Source organism: Pavona decussata, unplaced genomic scaffold (assembly GCF_977016875.1).
Source record: "Pavona decussata unplaced genomic scaffold, jaPavDecu1.1 SCAFFOLD_91, whole genome shotgun sequence".
NCBI lineage: Eukaryota > Metazoa > Cnidaria > Anthozoa > Scleractinia > Agariciidae > Pavona > Pavona decussata.
Genome location: NW_028145508.1, coordinates 1622497 through 1642451, shown reverse-complemented (window position 1 = coordinate 1642451; position 19955 = coordinate 1622497). Strand labels below are relative to the sequence as shown.

Below are 19955 nucleotides of genomic sequence, written 5' to 3'. Positions count from 1 at the left end.
CAGTTGGATTTCCGAACTCCATTGAACTCACTTCACCGGGTTAAACTTGACTGAGTACGATTTTTGAACTCAATCCTTTGGATTGATATTTCAATCCTTTGGATGTGTAATAAATATTGGGTAATCGAATTCATCGAAATGTTCGTTGTTTGGTTGCGTTCGATTACCCAAAACAATGCGGAAATCAATCTATGGATTGACTTCGATTACCGAGCGTTAGATTGGTACGCCTGTGTACTCGTAGCCATTACACTTACCAACCCAGAAGAAGAAGAAACCAGAAGAGTTAATGAACGAGTTACGATTAGCTAGATCTCGAAATATTTTAACCGGCTATAAGGTAGGTCTTTTTTGATATCATCTGTTATCTTTTAAATGGAGATTTTTGTGCAAGCTGGAATCTGAATTCCATTGGGTTGGTCGGATTCTGGATTCTAAAGCGTTGGATGCCGGAGTCCAGAGCCAAAAATTTTCCTGGATTCTGGACTCCGGATGACCTTACAACGGGTGAGTTATCGCTTCGCTCCGCTCTGTAACTGTGATGTTTGTATTTTGGGAGCTTAGTATTTTCCCCCTGTGTTTCGAGTACTCCATAAAATGGTTAGGCAATTCTTCTATGTTGGCATTCTCGTTGCTCTGGCTAGGAACTGCTAGGAGTTCTTCTCCTGTTTATAGTAGATTCTGCGACATTTCAGGCAATGGTCGGGCAAGACCGCGGTTTCGATCCTAAACTTGGGGATCTCTTCAGTTGCCGATTGCTTAGAAATAATAGAGATGAGTTCTTGATAACATTTCAAAAAACCCACTCTTTTTCAAAATGTATACCCATGCTTCGGATCAAAAATTCTGCAAATCTCTTGGCTCCTTGGGTTAAGCCAATCCGGTAGCTGCGATTTCGATCCAGTTTGACGCTTTTTTTCTATTATGGCTAAAACGATTGGTTTAGTACTTGAACTACCACTTTTAAGGCGAATAAGTGATTCCGGGTAGAGCCGTGCATACAGTTTGCAACGCACATCTCATTATATGGGGTAAGGCAATATAAAGCTGTGCAGACCGCGAGAAATTTTGTTCAGACGCAGTTGTGTTTTGGTCGATATTTAAGCAAATTTATTGTTCATTATTCTACACAAAACAAACTGAGGAAATTCACGAAAACTGATTTTCCGCAGCAAAATACAGAAAACTTTAGGGTTTGTACTCTCGATTACGATTACCAGACGGACTGTTTGCATCGAAAAGAGTATTTAATCTTCGTTTGGATCAAACTCCCAAGAATCTTCAAATTCTCGGTTTTCATAATCTTGATCCCTACAATAAAGATAATAAGCTGAGATCAATAAATGATTTGATAGTAACGGAAATTAAAAGAAAAGCGATTGAGCAATGCCTTCCGAACATGGTGCTATTCAAATGTAAGCTTCTGAGCAGCACTTTCCTATGGTGCTGTTTATTATGCTGTACAGGGTTGCTCTCGGGCCTTTTGAGTCGTGGATCAAATCCTTAAGTATGACAATTCAAATGAAAGTTTCTAACCAGTACTTTTATGTAGTACTTTTTATTTCCCTGTACCGAGGTGGTTAAAACTTTTCAGCATGTCAGGGTTGAAATCCTGAAGTTTTACCATCCAAATAAATGCTAGCGAGCAGTACTTTCTTGTGGTGCTGTTTATTATGCTGTACAGGGTGGTTCTAACTTTTTATTCCGTGGATAAAATCCTATTGTGTGACCATTCAAATGAACGCTACTGAACAGTACTTTCCTTACTTACTGGTGCTGTTTATTATGCTGTGCAAGGTGGCTCTAACTTCTTATTCTGTGCCGATAAAATCCTTGAGTGTGACCATTCAAATTAAAGCTACTGAGCAGCACTTTTCTGTGGTGCTGTTTATTATGCTGCACAAGGTGGTTCTAACTCTTTATTCTGTGGATAAAATCCTAAAGTGTGACCATTCAAATGAAGGCTACTAAGCAGTACTTTCCTGAGGTGCTGTTTATTATGCTGTTTGTACAATGTGGCCCTAACTTTTAAGTCTGTGGATGGCATATAGCTTTCTCTTACCTTTTGGTTTGCACATCTGATACTTCTCTTTCGAACTCCGCGGCTGCTTTCTTGATTTTGTTTCTTTTGCATAAATCCACGATTCTTCTATTGCCGCTTCTCATGCTGCACCCTGCCATGCCTTTCACTCCTCTCTCAGCCACAAGCCCCAAAACTATTATCCAAATCATCGCAAAAGCAAGCAAAGTTGTTCTATCCATGTTGTATCTGAAACGCATAATGGGTCAGTGGTTAGTGAAAATTAAAGGACGCAGACTGCAATAGTCTGGGTATTTTTTCTCTCTTTCGGTCCTTCTCTCTCCCTCGTTAGTTTATTGTTGTTGTTGTTGTTTTGTTAGGGACCTTAAGCAACGACTAGTATGACGGCGGCAACGAGAACGTCATAAAACAATAGTTTTATTAAGCAAAAAACGACATGAAATGACCACATTCAAAGCTTTACGGAGAACATGAACGCATGGCGATTATAAAGTTGCCCGTATGACGTTAGCCCCTGGATAGTTCGGCAACATTACACAGACTAAATCAGCAGTAATCATCGCGAATTTATTCAGAAAAAGCGAATGTAATTGTTTTGAGTCCCGTTCTCGTTGGTGTCGTCGTCGTCTCTGCTAACTGCGTGGTAGGCTTGGCCTTTAATGGGGTACTTTTTTTATGAGAGTCGTATGGGAGACGGTAATACGACTACATGAGAGGGTATACGAACCCGGGATCTGAGTGAACAGAGGCGCGAAGCGCTCCTGGCTAAAAGTCTTGGGCCGTCCGTTAAGCCTTTAGCCCAAAAGGTTCGCCCAACATTTCGCCCAACTCGCGGACATCCGATGTCATTATTCAACACATTGTAGCACTACCCAAATATGGTCATGGTGCACTAAATAGTCAACAGATATGCCGCGATATAGGTAATTTCGCGTGTCGGGGAGAAAAATGGTAAAATAAGATCGTCTCAAGCTTTCCTGCTATAAAACTGTGCTTTGTTATCAATGAGTTACATAATAAAATCTTGCGAAATATCATTCGATTTTAGTTAACGAAATTCAGACGCGATTTCGCAGGATCCTAGTTGTTATTAATAAGTAACCAACGCGTCATTTGTTTTCTGTTTGTTTTCTATTTTTTACCTTTTCAAAAACAACATTCCAGGTCGATTTTTGCTCTACGTGTGTCAGACGCGCATCTACAGGATTTATATTTGTCATTGCAAATATATTTGATAAACAACACTTTCGAATAAAAGGAGTACAAGTGAGCAAAGATAATAAACAGCAGTTACAAGCAAAACCACAAACTCGTACCCAGGGCTTTCCTTTGGAATCTCTCCCCTATCAATTTACAAGTGAAAAGTCCTGGCGACGAGGTTGACAAAACCAGCGAAAATAATTTTAAAAGAAAACAATTTGATTAGCAGATCAATGAATGGATTAACGAACAGATTGAAACAGATTAACAATGATTTGAAAGTCAATACCCGGAACTCCATTTAATTTAATAGAAGCTGACTTCTTATCAGTCTAGACCTTTTAAGAGGGCGTAATGGATGATTTTTAAGAAATAATATGTGAATTAGGAAAGAAAGTAGAAGTGGTTAAAAATTTTGTTCACACCATCAGACAGTCCGGTGCCTACTTCGGGAGAGCACCTCGGTTTTGGTGTCCATCTGTTAATTGTGAACTATCTTTTTCAATTTTCCAAAAACTCCTAACTCCCCCGCTTTCTTCCTACTTTATGAACATCTTAAAATCGGTTTTTAAAACTGACAATTCTGAAAGATTGATGTGCACCCACTTTACGGCCCTGATGGCGGACATTAATAAAAGCGGTGAATATAAATCAGTGTCGAAAGCGGTCCTAAAAAAGGAAAACCGAAAAGCCAACACACTTCGCTTGCTTCAGTCAAACTCCTACGCGTGCTTTCAGAGAAAATATATCTTCAGTTCAGTGAAGGATAATTATTAAACACAATAACGGCTTTATGTTGCTATAATGTCCTTAGACCGAAGTTAGAAAGATTTAGGATCGCGTTTACGGCAAACGTAACATTCACGTTTGTGTTTTCTTCAAACAATTAGTACACAGATGAGACTAGCGCAAATTAATTCTGAACCTTGATGCTAAAGCACAACTACTGAGAAACTACTGTTTCTCGCTGTTAACATTTTCCTCAAGCTTCACTCTCCAGTCAGTGCTCTCGGAAAATTGTTCGCTTCTCGGAACGCATATTGCGCGCAGATAGATTTCCTTGCATGTTTTCCAGCCGAATAAAGCTAGTGTTTGTATCATTTTGACGATTGTGGGGGTGGGGTGCAGTTGCCCACTTCTGCCCAGCATAATCCGGGCTTCGCATTATTAATTTCCTATTCGACGATCTTAGGATCTTAAAAATTGCGGCGACAGGAACTGTCCACAGATTCAAGAAGATATCGAGGAAGTGAATATATGGAATGATTAATATATACATCAAATACGGAGAAAACATTGTATGCTTTTAAGACAAATGAAATCAGGAGTTAAACGCTAATTAAAAGAGTCAGCCTTGAACGGGGTTAAGGTTTGAACCAATGACTAGTACCTTATGATTAACTGTCACTGTTCAATTGTGAACGTGGCAAAACTCCGTTTTCGTTGAATAAAGATAAATTTCTCTTTCATCTCTTGATTTTCTCTTTTGCCATTTATTATTAAGAGATGACTTAGCATGTAACCCGAACTCAATCAGTCTTAGAAGGGAATCTCTCTTGAAAATGAGCGATTTACGACGATTGTAATTCTCCTGCACCCGGAAGTTTGAATATATGCTTTGTTTTTTAAACTCATAAAATAATGTGATCATTTATGAGTGGTAATAAGTCTTAAGAGAAACTGCTTGTGGAATTTCCTTTTTCTGGGAAAAGACTTAACTGAAAAGGCTACTTTTTACAAGCTCATAATTCTTTCTTTGCCAATGACGTCCTTCGCTCTTACTCTCTGACCATCTGGAAGAGTTTTTAGCATAAAGAAATAACAACCTACAGAGGACTTTAAATAGTAGAAAAAACAATCCATCACAAGAAACAGATGAGAAAAGAAAATATCAGTGTAAGCTGCTAAAAAAGTCCAAGGCCGCCAATGACTGTTCTTATTCAGTGCTTATGTCATTGTTTGTTCGAGTCTTTGCCTTGATGAAGAACTGAATTAGAATCAGTTTTCCATCACAAGACACTGTTGTTCCATATAATACTAGAAATTTAGATAACTCTCTTCGCATTAAGGCTTTTTCGCGTTTTCTGGCTTTGTATTTTGGTTCTATATTTCGACGGGAATTGTCGATCATGAGATACTTGGCTAGTCGTAGCTTGCTGACATTGGACGCTTTTTCTGGGGAAGCGGGCGCCTCTGTGAAAAAAAGGCTAGGCTACAGAATTGCAGTCGTTAATGTGGAGAAGAAACTTTACAAGTTTAGCATTATAACATTCATGAAATACGTCCAGTTGAAGCGACTCTGGAAAGGATCCACCATAGCTGAATTTCTATAATATAAGGTGTCGAACACACTCATATAACTGGTAATAATCAAAGATTAGGGAGTAGGTTCGATAATAGTCTTACTATGTTGATGTCTCCATCAAAATTAAATGTATGTTTTAACTCCTGAAAAAAGGCTGAAACCACGCTTCTAAAATGTAACACGGAGATATTTTATGATGTTGTGAACATTAGTTGTTCCTTATACTGACCTGTAAAGAGGAATTTTCTTATCGTATAGTTACTGGATCGATATCCTCAGCGTAATGTTATGATTTATCTTTTATCCAGGCATATAACAGCTATACAATTTTAATTGTATAAATTCAGTATATTATAACAAAATGGTCGGATTTCTAGGGAGATGACAAAGATCTTAATCAAGTTGTGTAATTGAATCATACCTTCCGCTACTGTCAATCTCTTAGGAATTTTCAAGATTTGGAAAAGAGAACAAGTTTATAAGGAAAAACTTTAAGTTCCATCCATAGCATTTATCTCTTAATCAGGTACCGATCGTTAGTGCAAACGGGTTGACCTTTGCTACAGATTAAACTGCACACTTATATATAAATGTATGAGTTGTTATTGCGAATACGAATTGGTTGCTTTGACAAGCGGAAGTTAGAGGACCCAGGACGAATTTTTTGAGTGTAAGTTACTGGCTCAATATCCTCAGCGTAATCGGTTATATGTTCCAACGAGTGTACTTAAGGGAAGTATGCTACATTTATACAACTTACGGTCATGCAATATTTATTAATTACAATTTCATCAAAGTTTAAATTATAGTAGAAGTGAAATTTATATTTATAAGGACACCAGAGAGTTTTTAATCAGTCAAGTTATGTAATTGAATCTTACCTTCTGGATGATAGTGTCCCTTGAACAAAAGAACACAGACGTGGCGTCTTTATCCAGCTTTAATAACGCGAAACAACGCAATTCATATCGTTGTAGTTATTTAAAATAACGAACTTTTCACTTCATCGATTTAATTCGCCATGTTCAAGTTCTAGCTAGTACTTTTAGCAGACTTTATCGTAAATCAAAAAGCAAAACTCAAAACGTTTTTCTTTTGTCTTGTTCTTTCTTTTGAACCCAGCCAATCGAACGTATTTTCAGTCGAACTCAATCTATTTCAATCCCAGCGAACCTGATTGACTTTGATAATCATACGCAGTCGAACTCACAAAAAGTCTTGGCAATCGAACGCGATCAAACTTTAGATTGCCCAGCTTCTGATTGCTAAGTTTATTGGCAAGCTCAAACTTCAGTTGGATTTCCGAACTCTATTGAACTCAGTTCGCCGGGTTAAACTTGACTGAGTACGATTTTTGAACTCAATCCTTTGGATGTGTAATAAATATTGGGTAATCGAATTCATCGAAATGTTCGTTGTTTGGTTGCGTTCGATTACCCAAAACAATGCGGAAATCAATCTATGGATTGACTTCGATTACCGAGCGTTAGATTGGCTACGCCTGTGTACTCGTAGCCATTACACTTACCAACCCAGAAGAAGAAGAAACCAGAAGAGTTAATGAACGAGTTACGATTAGCTAGATGTCGAAATATTTTAACCGGCTATAAGGTAGGTCTTTTTTGATATCATCTGTTGTCTTTTAAATGGAGATTTTTGTGCAAGCAGGAATCTGAATTCCATTGGGTTGGCCGGATTCGGGATTCTAAAGCGTTGGATGCCGGAGTCCAGAGCCAAAAATATTCCTGGATTCTGGACTCCGGATTACCTTACAACGGGTGAGTTATCGCTTCGCTCCGCTCTGTAACTGTGAAGTTTGTATTTCGGGAGCTTAGTATTTTCCTCCTGTGTTTTGAGTACTCCATAAAATGATTAGGCAATTCTTCTATGTTGGCATTCTCGTTGTTCTGGCTAGGAGCTGCTAGGAGTTCTTCTCCTGTTTATAGTAGATTCTGCGACATTTCAGGCAATGGTCGGGCAAGACCGCGGTTTCGATCCTAAACTTGGGGATCTCTTCAGTTGCCGATTGCTTAGAAATGATAGAGATGAGTTCTCGATAACATTTCATAAAACGCGCTCTTTTTTCAAAATATATACCCATGCTTCGGATGGAAAATTCTGCGAATCTCTTGGCTCCTTGGGTTAAGCCAATCCGGTAGCTGCGAATTCGATCCAGTTTGACGCTTTTTTTCTATTATGGGTAAAGCGATTGATTTAGTGCTTGAACTACCACTTTTAAGGCGAATAAGTGATTCCGGGTAGAGCCGTGCATACAGTTTGCAACGTACAGCTCATTATATGGGGTAAAGACAATTTAAAGCTGTGCAGACCGCGAGAAATTTTGTTCAGACGCAGTTGTCTTTTGGTCGATATTTAAGCAAATTTATTGTTCATTATTCTACACAAAACAAACTGAGGAAATTCACGAAAACTGATTTTCCGCAGCAAAATACAGAAAACTTTAGGGTTTGTTCTCTCGATTACGATTACCAGACGGACTGTTTGCATCGAACAGAGTATTAATCTTCGTTTGGATCAAACTCCCAAGAATCTTCAAATTCTCGGTTTTCATAATCTTGATCCCTGCAACAAAGATAATAAGATGAGATCAATAAATGATTTGATAGTAACGGAAATTAAAAGAAAAGCGATTGAGCAATGCCTTCCGAACATGGTGCTATTCAAATGTAAGCCGTCTGAGCAGCACTTTCCTATGGTGCTGTTTATTATGCTGTACAGGGTTGCTCTACCTTTTGAGTCGTGGATCAAATCCTTAAGTATGACAGTTCAAATTAAAGTTTCTAAGCAGTACTTTTATGTAGTACTTTTTATTTCCCTGTACCGAGGTGGTTAAAACTTTTCAGCATGTCAGGGTTGAAATCCTAAAGTTTTACCATCCAAATAAATGCTAGCGAGCAGTACTTTCTTGTGGTGCTGTTTATTATGCTGTACAGGGTGGTTCTAACTTTTTATTCCGTGGATAAAATCCTATTGTGTGACCATTCAAATGAACGCTACTGAACAGTACTTTCCTTACTTACTGGTGCTGTTTATTATGCTGTGCAAGGTGGCTCTAACTTTTTATTCTGTGCCGATAAAATCCTTGAGTGTGACCATTCAAATTAAAGCTACTGAGCAGCACTTTTCTGTGGTGCTGTTTATTATGCTGCACAAGGTGGTTCTAACTCTTTATTCTGTGGATAAAATCCTAAAGTGTGACCATTCAAATGAAGGCTACTAAGCAGTACTTTCCTGAGGTGCTGTTTATTATGCTGTTTGTACAATGTGGCCCTAACTTTTAAGTCTGTGGATGGCATATAGCTTTCTCTTACCTTTTGGTTTGCACATCTGATACTTCTCTTTCGAACTCCGCGGCTGCTTTCTTGATTTTGTTTCTTTTGCATAAATCCACGATTCTTCTATTGCCGCTTCTCATGCTGCACCCTGCCATGCCTTTCACTCCTCTCTCAGCCACAAGCCCCAAAACTATTATCCAAATCATCGCAAAAGCAAGCAAAGTTGTTCTATCCATGTTGTATCTGAAACGCATAATGGGTCAGTGGTTAGTGAAAATTAAAGGACGTAGACTGCAATAGTCTGGGTATTTTTTCTCTCTTTCGGTCCTTCTCTCTCCCTCGTTAGTTTATTGTTGTTGTTGTTGTTATTGTTGTTTTGTTAGGGACCTTAAGCAACGACTAGTATGATGACGGCGACGAGAACGTCAGAAAAAATAGTTTTAATTAGCAAAAAACGACGTGAAATGGCCACATTCAAAGCTTTACGGAGAACATGAACGCATGGCGATTTTAAAGTTGCCCGTATGACGTTAGCCCATGAATAGTTCGGCCACATTACACAAACTAAATCAGCAGTAATCATCGCGAATTTATTCAGAAAAAGCAAATGTAATTGTTTTAAGTCCCGTTCTCGTTGGTGTCGTCGTCGTCTCTGCTACCCAATCAAAGGCCAAGCCTACCACGTAGTTATTTTTTATGGGAGCTGTATGGCGGACGGCAATACGACTGCATGAGAGGGTATACGAACCCGGGATCTGAGTGAACAGAGGCGCGAAGCGCTACTGGCTAAAAGTCTTGAGCCTTTAGCCCAAAAGGTTCGTCCAACATTTCGCCCAACTCGCGGACATCCGATGTCATTCTTCAACACATTGTAAAACTGCCCAAATATGGTCATGGTACACTAAATAGTCAACAGATATCCCGCGATATAGGTAATTTCGCGTGTCGGGGAGAGAAATGGTAAAATAAGATCGTCTCAAGCTTTTCTGCAATAAAACTGTGCTTTGTTATCAATGAGTTGAATAATAAAATCTTGCCAAATATCATTTGATTTTAGTTAACGAAATTCCGGCGCGATTTCGCAGGATCCTAGTTGTTAACTCGGTAACCAACGCGCCATTTGTTACTGTTTCTTTTCTATTTTTACCCTTTCAAAAACAACATTCCATGTCGATTTTTGCACTACATGTATCAGACGCGCATCTACAGGATTTATATTTGTCATTGCAAATATATTTGATAAACAACACTTTCGAATAAAAGGGGTACAAGTGAGCAAAGATGATAAACAGCAGTTACAAGCAAAACCACAAACACGTACCCAGGGCTTTCCTTTGGAATCTCTCCCCTATCAATTTACAAGTGAAAAGTCCTGGCGGCGAGGTTGACAAAACCAACGAAAATAATTTTAAAAGAAAACAATTTGATTAGCAGATCAATGGACTGCATTAACGAACAGATGGAAACAGATTAACAATGATTTGAAAGTCAATACCGGGAACGCCATTTAATTTAATAGAAACAGATAACTGCGCGATATCTTACCAGCTGACATCTTATCAGTCTAGACCTTTTAAGAGGGCGTAATGGATGATTTTTAAGAAATAATATGTGAATTAGGAAAGAAAGAGGAAGTGGTTAAAAATTTTGTTCACACCATCAGACAGTCCGGTGCCTACTTTGGGAGAGCACCTCGGTTTTGGTGTCCATCTGTTAATTGTGAACTATCTTTTTCAATTTTCCAAAAACTTTCAACTCCCCCGCTTTCTTCCTACTTTATGAACATCTTAAAATCGGTTTTTAAAACTGACAATTCTGAAAGATTGATGTGCACCCACTTTACGGCCCTGATGGCGGACATCAATAAAAGCGGTGAATATAAATCAGTGTCGAAAGCGGTCCTAAAAAAGGAAAACCGAAAAGCCAACACACTTCGCTTGCTTCAGTCAAACTCCTACGCGTGCTTTCAGAGAAAATATATCTTCAGTTCAGTGAAGGATAATTATTAAACACAATAACGGCTTTATGTTGCTATAATGTCCTTAGACCGAAGTTAGAAAGATTTAGGATCGCGTTTACGGCAAACGTAACATTCACGTTTTTGTTTTCTTCAAACAATTAGTACACAGATGAGACTAGCGCAAATTAATTCTGAACCTTGATGCTAAAGCACAACTACTGAGAAACTACTGTTTCTCGCTGTTAACATTTTCCTCAAGCTTCACTCTCCAGTCAGTGCTCTCGGAAAATTGTTCGCTTCTCGGAACGCATATTGCGCGCAGATAGATTTCTTTGCATGTTTTCCAGCCGAATAAAGCTAGTGTTTGTATCATTTTGACGATTGTGGGGGTGGGCTGCAGTTGCCCACTTCTGCCCAGCATAATCCGGGCTTCGCATTAATAATTTCCTATTCGATGATCTTAGGATTTTAAAACGCCGCGACAGGAACTCGACACAGATTCAAGAAGATATCGAGGAAGTGAATATATGAAATGATTAATATATACATAAAATACGGAGAAAACATTGTCTGCTTTTAAGACAAAGGAAATCAGGAGTTAACCTCTAATATTAAAAGAGTCAGCCTTGAGCGGGGTTAAGGTTCGAACCAATGACTTTATGATTAACTGAAAAATACTAAAATTGCAGACAGGCATGGACATAATATCTTCTAAACGTGTTGGACTCTGACCTGAAGAAAAAAACCCCGTTAAAACACAACTTTTATCAGAGAACTTAGAAAAGACGTTTCGGCCTAAAAGTTTTTCTTCGTCCATCGTCGGTTTAAAAAGACAAATAAGCAAACGCATATGTAACGGTTCACAGCTTACGCCTGTTACACTGAAGACATGCAACGAACGCGGTAATCTCGCGCTGTGGTCGTTCGTTACGTGTCGTGAATGTATGTGTAGCACGCGCAAACTGTAAACCGTTTTACGTTAGATTGGCTCAATAGGATTTTCACTTATAATATGGCGCGCGCTATGTTACACATCGAAAGCCAGTTTTCTCTTGTTTTCTCTGTACCGATCAATTGAAATCACCCAAAGTTTAATAATCAAGAACAAAACTGTGTCCTTGAACCCTCGCTGGTAAAATAATGCCTTTGAGGCTTGAGTTAAAATTACTCAAAAACAGGTGTTCGCCAGCGTGTACTAGGCTTTAATTTTATTGTTATTATTATTATTATTATTATTATTATTATTCATGATTATAATCACCTTTCTGTATTTGTTGTTTGTTTTTCTACTAATAAAGTATTATTCAGGATTATTATTATTATTATTATTATTATTATTATTATTATTATTATTATTATTGTTATTATTATTATTTCCAAGTTCCTTCGGTGAAATCTTCTGATAAAAACTCACCAGCCAGGAAAATCTGATAAACGTTTTGTCTTAACGATTTTCAGGCGAAACTCCGGTCCGACACATTTAAGATCGTACTATACCCTTACGATCCTAGCTTTGAACTACATGCCGAATTATTGAAAGTGAAAATACGAAACAAGTCTCTTATGTGAAATTTGGGTAGCCGCGCAGATGAAATTCAACTTCATGCCAAAAAGATCATTGCCGGTCGCCAAGATAGTGAAGAATAAAGAAAATGAAGACTTCGAACATTTTATTTTCATCTCTCCACCCTGTTTTTAGATTCAGTTAGCACCGGCATTGCTTGAGATAACTCAGCTTGTACTACTTAGAATATTTCTAGTATTTCCCTATCATGGATTAAACCTATCGAACTTGTTCTTCAAAGTATACTTACCAAAACTCCTAGCTGTCAGATTTACTGGAAAGACAACGTTTTTGAAATCCCACAAATTAACTCACTGTGCCACTAGCATCTGTTAGTTGAACACTAACGCGAAATCAGTATATACAAGATGGTTTTACAGCCTAAGGGCTCCAGCAAACGAACATAAGATAGTAGAGACTTTGTGGCAACGCTTTTTGTCGCGTTGAGAGCCGGTAATTAGTTACTTCTAGGAAATTATTTACACATGTAATTGCATATCATGATCAGGGGTGAGAAAGGACAAATGGACGAGAGGTGCAAAGGAAATAATGCTTAATGAATAATGAAATAGTTGGGGATTGAAATAACGCAATTTCAATGCATTTACTCGTGCGGAAGTAATGGATTTTAAGCGAGTAATTGAACGTGTGGGTTGGGTTTCGGAAATAATGACGAATTGGTTTTTGAAAATAATACGCCGTGATGGACAATATAACCCTGAAGGAACAATTAAACGATGGATATTGGAGCCAGTTATTTCCCGTATTCGATTTCCTGCATTAGCGTGGTTTTCAATTGAGTGTCAATAGTAATTCTCATTTATTCGCGTCTGTTTGGCTTTGTTTTCCCGTGCTCTGTGATTGGTTCAAAAGGTCGCATCACTTTCTCGACTAAGTTAGAAGATAAACTTACACTTGTTCCCCAGTTCTCGGCGCCAGTCCGATGTATATTTATCCGTTTTGATTGTTTTTGAAATTGGGTTTTCATAACTTGATTAAAACTGATCGTAAAATATGTTCAAGCATAACATGTTAAGCCACATGTCGAAGATAAAGCGTAATCTTATAATCGCACTGATTGAAAAACTTATAAATCGAAAAAGAAAAACTGGAGCTTTAATGACTTCCCAGTTTCAATGACATGAAGCAACTAGGACTGAATAATTAGGGAGTTTAAGAAACGAGGACAGCGCTGGCAACTAGAACGCCACAAAACAATCCGCTTAATGAGCAAAAACAATCGCTTTGCACGTGCGTTTTACATTTTGTTACATTTCTTTATCGTCCTCAGCAAGAATGACCAAATTTTAGGTTTTTTCGAGAACGGGAGCGTATGACGCAAAATCTTCTTTATTTTTCCTTACTTTGACGTCGCTCATACTAATTTAGTTCCTGGAGAGTTCGCCAGCATTTTCCAAGTTAAACAAATTTTAATGATTGCGCAAGAGTTACAAAAACGAGAAATTATATTTTTAAATGACGTCGGTTCTCGTTACCGTTGCCGTCCTCGTTTCTTAAACTCCCTATTATCTAGCTTGATGGCATGATGTCAGAGGATACCCGGCATGAAGTGTTTAGGGGTATTACTTCTCTCCCTGGATGGGATGCTAGTCTATCGCAGAGCTACCCCGGCCCTCGGTTTCTCTGCTATTCCAATTATGCTCGTGGGTGGAGAGGGACAATCAGGAGAGGTGTAAAGTGCTTACAAGCCACAGGACACCCACACTGTGGGAACATAAGCCTGTTTCTGCAGCATAAATGGAGCAATGAAGAGTGCTACCCCAGCGGTATGTCAAGATACCCATTATTGAATGGTTCAGGTAAAGAGACAATGTGGAACAAAGCTTATTGTCTAAGAAATCAACACGACGTCAGAGGCGCCCAGTGTCCACTCTCAAAGGGAACATTACAAAGAAAAGCTAATAACCAGACTCGAATCACTGAGCTCTTAGAGAGAAAATCCGACGGATAACTGAACCGACCAAAACACACTCACCTCTCCACTATCTAAAGATGAATTTCCATGCACTGTTGCGTCAATTTTACGTGCGTACAGACGTAGCAAGAATAAGAAATAAGAAGCAACTGTTTGATTCAAGGAAATTTAAAAAGTTCATGTCTGTTGAACTTTTAACTTTAACATAAGCGGCTCACACATGCAACGTCTCTTAAAGGTGAATTTCTACTGTCGCGTAATTAAATTTTACGTTCGTACAGACGTAAAATTAACTGGCCTCACGCATCAGTAAATAAACTAAGAAGCGATCCATGAACCGCGTGCGTAAACGTAAAACGTTGAATAGCGCTCAACCTTTTACGTTCACGCAAGCCGTTCATACGTACTTCGCTTCTTATTTTGTTTACGTACGCAAAGCCAGCTAAGTTTACGTCTATACGCACGTAAAATTTACGCGACATTGCAAATCAACCTTTTACGTACGCAAGAGAGCTGCTTTAATTCTGTCATGTCCATAAGGACGTAAAAATTTCCCCGACAGCGGAAATCCATATCTGAAAGGCTCAAAAGGTCGAAATAGGACCAAAACAGGACGAGAAAGTTAATCCGTGTTCAAAAATCAAATAAATATCCAGATCCAATATAAAGTTTTCCCATTTTTTCTTTTTGAGTAATGTTCCGGCCAAAGTTTACATATTTACCGGCAGTTGAACCAACATTGCTTCTAAAGTAGTATATAAACAGCTGTAAACAGGAATACAACTTTTTATGTTCAGCAAAATTTGATCCTTTTCAATGATAAGTGCTATTTTTCTATAAAAGGAGCGAAATGATATCATGTCAATTCAAACTACATTCGATCAATATCGTGTCATTTTCTTTGTCATCGAACCAACAATAAGAGCTGCATCAGAGGGGCTTCCGTTGGTTATTCAATCATGCAGTGATGTTGTTTTCAACAAAGCTGCACCTCTCGAGAGAAAAAAAAGATCTGACGGCTTCGCATTCATAGAAGCCCGGCGGCTTTCCCGAAATTTAGCAGGTGAAATTTGGCGGCTTCTTTCAGTTCTTTGAGGGCAAATGAAAACAACAAACCTTTGCATATAAACAGAAAACACTGTTTCTTTTTACTGAAATTTGTAAACTGAATAAGACGGCAGCAAATGTCGCCCGGTGCATAGAGGGTCTGCAGTTTTTTTTCTGTCCTAACAATAAAGAATCGAAAAACCAAACCAGTAAACATTGGTACGCTATCGTGTGATAAATGTACGATAATTATATTCTAAAACGTTCTGCAACATTTTCAAGCTGAAAATTCACGTTTATGGAAATAACTCCATTGACTAATTTAGACCTTTTTGTTATATAAACTGGTATAGATGAAAAGCCGCGTGCGATAATGGTATCGTATTAAAAGGGATACTTTCTTCATTGAGATCTCAATTTTTTCAGTTTACCACCTAAAATCTTGACATCTACACTAACAACCATTTTTGAAAATGCGTGTTACCTTTTTGTTTGCAAATGATGAAAATCGGAAACAATTCGAGTCTATAGATCGATTGAGATCGACTCTATTATCCAAATTTTGCGAAACACGTTAAAAATTCAACAAATAATCAAGTCAGCTAGCGTCAATTCTTTCTACCCCGACCACACAAAACGCGTTTTGCTGGCGTGATGCATTTTAATTAGCAGTTCTCGCTTTTTCGAAAGTCACTCAGTTTTTACCACGTTTTAAACATAACAATGGTAAATCAATGTGACAGGAAGCACTGCTGACAACTTCCTTTCACGTTTCACTTCAGCTTCGCAGAAATAAAACACGATTCAAGGATTTGTTCAAATAATATTCCATTTTAAAAAGAGTTTGTTATCGATCATTCACAATTTAAGACCCGTGGCATTTTCTGTATGTTTTTTTAAACCCTTTTTATCTTTTCTCTGACAATGGTAATTGACCCAAGTATTTTTCAATACATTTCAGTTCAAACGAAATTGGGGCTGCGAATCCGGTTCCTTTTGAAATAACGAAACTGCACGCCGTTACTTTTCACAAAAATCTAACAGCGTTTTTTACCTAAATGTTACCATTGAAAGCGAAATCCCGAAATAGAGGCATCAACAAAAAGGTTATTATCGCGAAGGTGATAACGATTTAGACAATCTACGCAAGTAGGAGGTCTTACACTTGTATTTACGACTCGCCAAATTAAATTTGATACAACTGACATAGACTCATATGGTCTCATATCAGGGAACATCTAAATGGCTTTTTTCGTGAATATGAAAGGTTACTCGGTAAAAAGAAAGTAAATTATAATGATCTGTAATGATTTTTCAAGCTTTTTAGTGTTCCAAGTTCGATGGCAAATTGGCAATGAATTTTTTATTCTTGTTTTTAGTGTGATCTTGGGAAATAAATTGGTTTCGACCGTATGTCACTAAGTTCGATAATTCGACGAAAATCAAACAATTCCTTTTTCCCGTTATCAACTGTTCTGACATGTTGCATTCGATTATTTGAATTATATTTGAAAAATAGTGAATGTTGAAAAACATACCCTTTAGATTTGAGACTGATAAGGCGCTCTATTCAGTCCGCCTCTGTGGTGCGGTGCTTTCAAGGAAAATACTATTCAAGACTAAGCGAATGATGGAAATTCTGCGAAGTCTTGTTTTGAACTGAAATGCGAGTTTTGTCTGGCCTTAGCCGAGCAAGTTCTCTGGAGAATTTGCATGTTAACACGCCAAACTGTCATACAAAAGACAAGTTATGTTCTAAGATCTAGAGGGGAGCCACTACCTGAATAAAATAAAGAGAACAAATTGAAAAAGGGGCTCTGAATCTCGATTTTCAAAACCTTTGGTTGGGATGTCTTTGCCGAACAACCTTATGAAAATTCGATTTGATTGACAAAAATGTCGCTTTTTCCTTGGGTTAAATTATTTCTGATAAACGAGGCCAAAAAAAATCATGATTTGACAATAGACTGATGCGCCTGCTATACACAAAAGCGAGTTTCTTGCCAGTTTACGTTTGCCGCAATGAATTTCAGTAAGACTTCAAAGGGTTTACATTCAAAATATTGGTACTAGAGAATTTCTTTGACAACGCCGGGAGACAAGGATTAAAATAAAGCCGAAAATTGAAGGATTTAATTTGTGGGACACGTGAAAAAGAAACACTACTTACCGGAGTTAATAGCAAGCTTTTTAAACAGCGCTGTCGACAGAGTTGTCCTCGCCTTTCGAGTGTCTCAGTGGGCAGTCAGTTTTATCTGTGTTTTGCGCGCGTTTACAAGTTTCTTAAATTTCAAATGAGTCAACAAATTATTGTTGAAGATTGTGTCAGCTGGCTATTTGAAACCCAAGTCTAATTGTTTCACTTCCGATGATGTTTAATGCACGCTATACAATGAAGGTTTCGTTTCCTCGTCCAATTGTAGAGCCATTGTTCGAAGTTCTTGCGCGCAAGGAAGTCGCGATGGAGTGAAAGGCGTATATTTGCCTTCACTTAGGACGTGCGGAATTCGCGTATTTCATTTCAAAGTCAGCTTCTCCTCTGATCACTTCAAGAGTCGTAACTGATGTACGTACAAGTTTGCCGCTATGTTAAATTTTCGTTACTAACAAAATCAAATTTTAGTTTGGACTAAGTTTCACCAAATTGATTAATTTTTTTGTTGCATGCCTGAAGAGATGGAAATTTACCGCCAACCCCTTTATTAGAAGATAACTCCATGAAACAAAGCGAAAAAATAAATAAATAAAATAAAATGATTTTTGCAAGGTGCTACCCTGCCGTGACAGAAAGTCGTCAAATTCAAGACTATTACCAATTACTTTATAAACATTTAACGGCATTTGAAGTTTTTGAAACTTAAACTACTCACACACCGATGCAGAGTGACTCATCTCTTAATTCTCCTAAACGATTTGACGGATATACGTTTGTCAAAAAATCACCACATTACTCTGAATTCTCTTTCAGTTCTACCGACGTCACAACAAACTTGACCGAGATGAAATCAATTCTATTTTCCCCGCGGGTAGTTTTAACAAATATAAAGTCATCAAATCGACTCATAGCGATTGGTCAGCTTTGCCATCCGCTTCTTCGGTGAGGAAGGAAGCTTGTCAGCAGAGGCGGACGGGCTCACAATACTCAATTCTCAAACTATAATAAATCGCGAGACGACTCTAATGTTTCGTGAAACAGGTGCCATTTTGGGCTAACCAAGAAACTATTCTTGTCCTTACGTGTCTACCCAGAGAAATATTAAATTAAGCTATATTCCATTTCTAACTCATGAATTAAATCCGGTAAAAAATAAATACCTCAATTAGTAATTGTCCTCGGTTCAGTATTGCCCCGTTAAACAGCTGTAACCAACACAGCCAAGAGTGAATCAAAATTACAGTCCTAGTGTAGTTTTTGTAAAATTTGCTTCATGAAAAATAACGCATTGTGCATGTTGGTCTATCAAGACATCCCTAAAAGTAACTAAAAAATACTTTGAAAATGAAATATGTATATGCAATTCATGCATTTGAACGCGGATCAAAGAATGAATGAAAAGAATGCCTGAAAAAATAATTCAGGCTTGAACGGGATTCGAACCCATGACCTCTGCGATACCGGTGCAGTGCTCTATCAGCTGAGCTATCAAGCCAACTACAACTGCGATCTAGTCATTTTCTGAATTCGTAAACTAGTATACCCGTGGAGGTGATGAGATGAAAATGAAACTGATATACGAAATTCATACATTTCAACTGAGAATGAAAGAATAGATGGGTATATCACGAATATCTCTGAATTCTGATTGGTTCATATGCACTGTTTACGTCTGTTGTGATTGGCCAAAGTAATTACCCTGGTTTTGATTTTTACGACGTTCAAATGAAATCGATAACAAAAGTTGATATTAATTTAATTTAATTTATTACAATTTAATGGCAAAGAATTAAGGTAAGTGATAAAAAGAAAGGCTTGCACCATAAGGACGGTCTGTAAAAGAGTCAAAGACCCCATACAAGACAGACCACCTTCTAAAAAATATCAATATCATAATAACTAAGATTATATACGACAGACAATTAAAAATGTAAAAATGCATATGAAGATATACGCAAAAAAAATCAATAAACTATCAATTAAACAAAAAGAAAAAGCTCACACATTTCCAGCTAAAATCTTCCACACTTCTGTCTTAAAACTAGCAATGGTTGTTGCCTGATGAACAGGCATAAGAGTCTATGACAACTTGTTTTTCTCTTAAGACGTCAGGAATTTACTCAATCAGTTTTGCAAACAGTGAGGAAAAAAGCAAAAAGGTCGACCACTCTGACACGGCTGCGAAACAGAGGACCGTGCAAGACGTGCAATAAGTTGTAACGGGACACCCACGAACCGAACTTCAATCTGTTCAATTACTTGCTGATAGGCACACGGGCTGAACCAATCACAAATAGCCAAATTTTGTATAGATTCGATTAGGTCATAATGAAGGCTTGTTGATGAAATGTCGGTGCACATCTTGAACTGACAAGTGGAAAGATTCAGTTTCTCGAAAGACACTTCTTACCTCAGATGAACACGCCAAAAGTTCCTCAAAATTTTGGTTAA

At 38.0% G+C, this 19955-nt stretch overlaps 2 long non-coding RNA genes across 4 annotated transcripts; both read right to left on the bottom strand.

Moving 5' to 3' along the window:
• Positions 1 to 842: 842 nt before the first annotated feature.
• LOC146474162 (uncharacterized) lies at positions 843 to 5800 on the bottom strand. The gene is made up of 3 exons (XR_014866236.1): positions 5776 to 5800; positions 2063 to 2269; positions 843 to 1311 (listed from the first exon to the last, which is right to left on the bottom strand). It is a non-coding gene; the product is annotated as an uncharacterized LOC146474162 (long non-coding RNA).
• Positions 5801 to 7901: 2101 nt separating this feature from the next.
• Positions 7902 to 17872, bottom strand: LOC146474161 (uncharacterized). 3 transcript variants are annotated; one of them, XR_014866235.1, is made up of 3 exons: positions 17520 to 17872; positions 8879 to 9085; positions 7902 to 8129 (listed from the first exon to the last, which is right to left on the bottom strand). It is a non-coding gene; the product is annotated as an uncharacterized LOC146474161 (long non-coding RNA). The 3 variants fall into 3 exon arrangements; XR_014866233.1 differs by lacking the exon at positions 17520 to 17872 and adding an exon at positions 12682 to 12836; XR_014866234.1 differs by lacking the exon at positions 17520 to 17872 and adding an exon at positions 12617 to 12813.
• Between the last annotated feature and the right edge of the window lie 2083 nt (positions 17873 to 19955).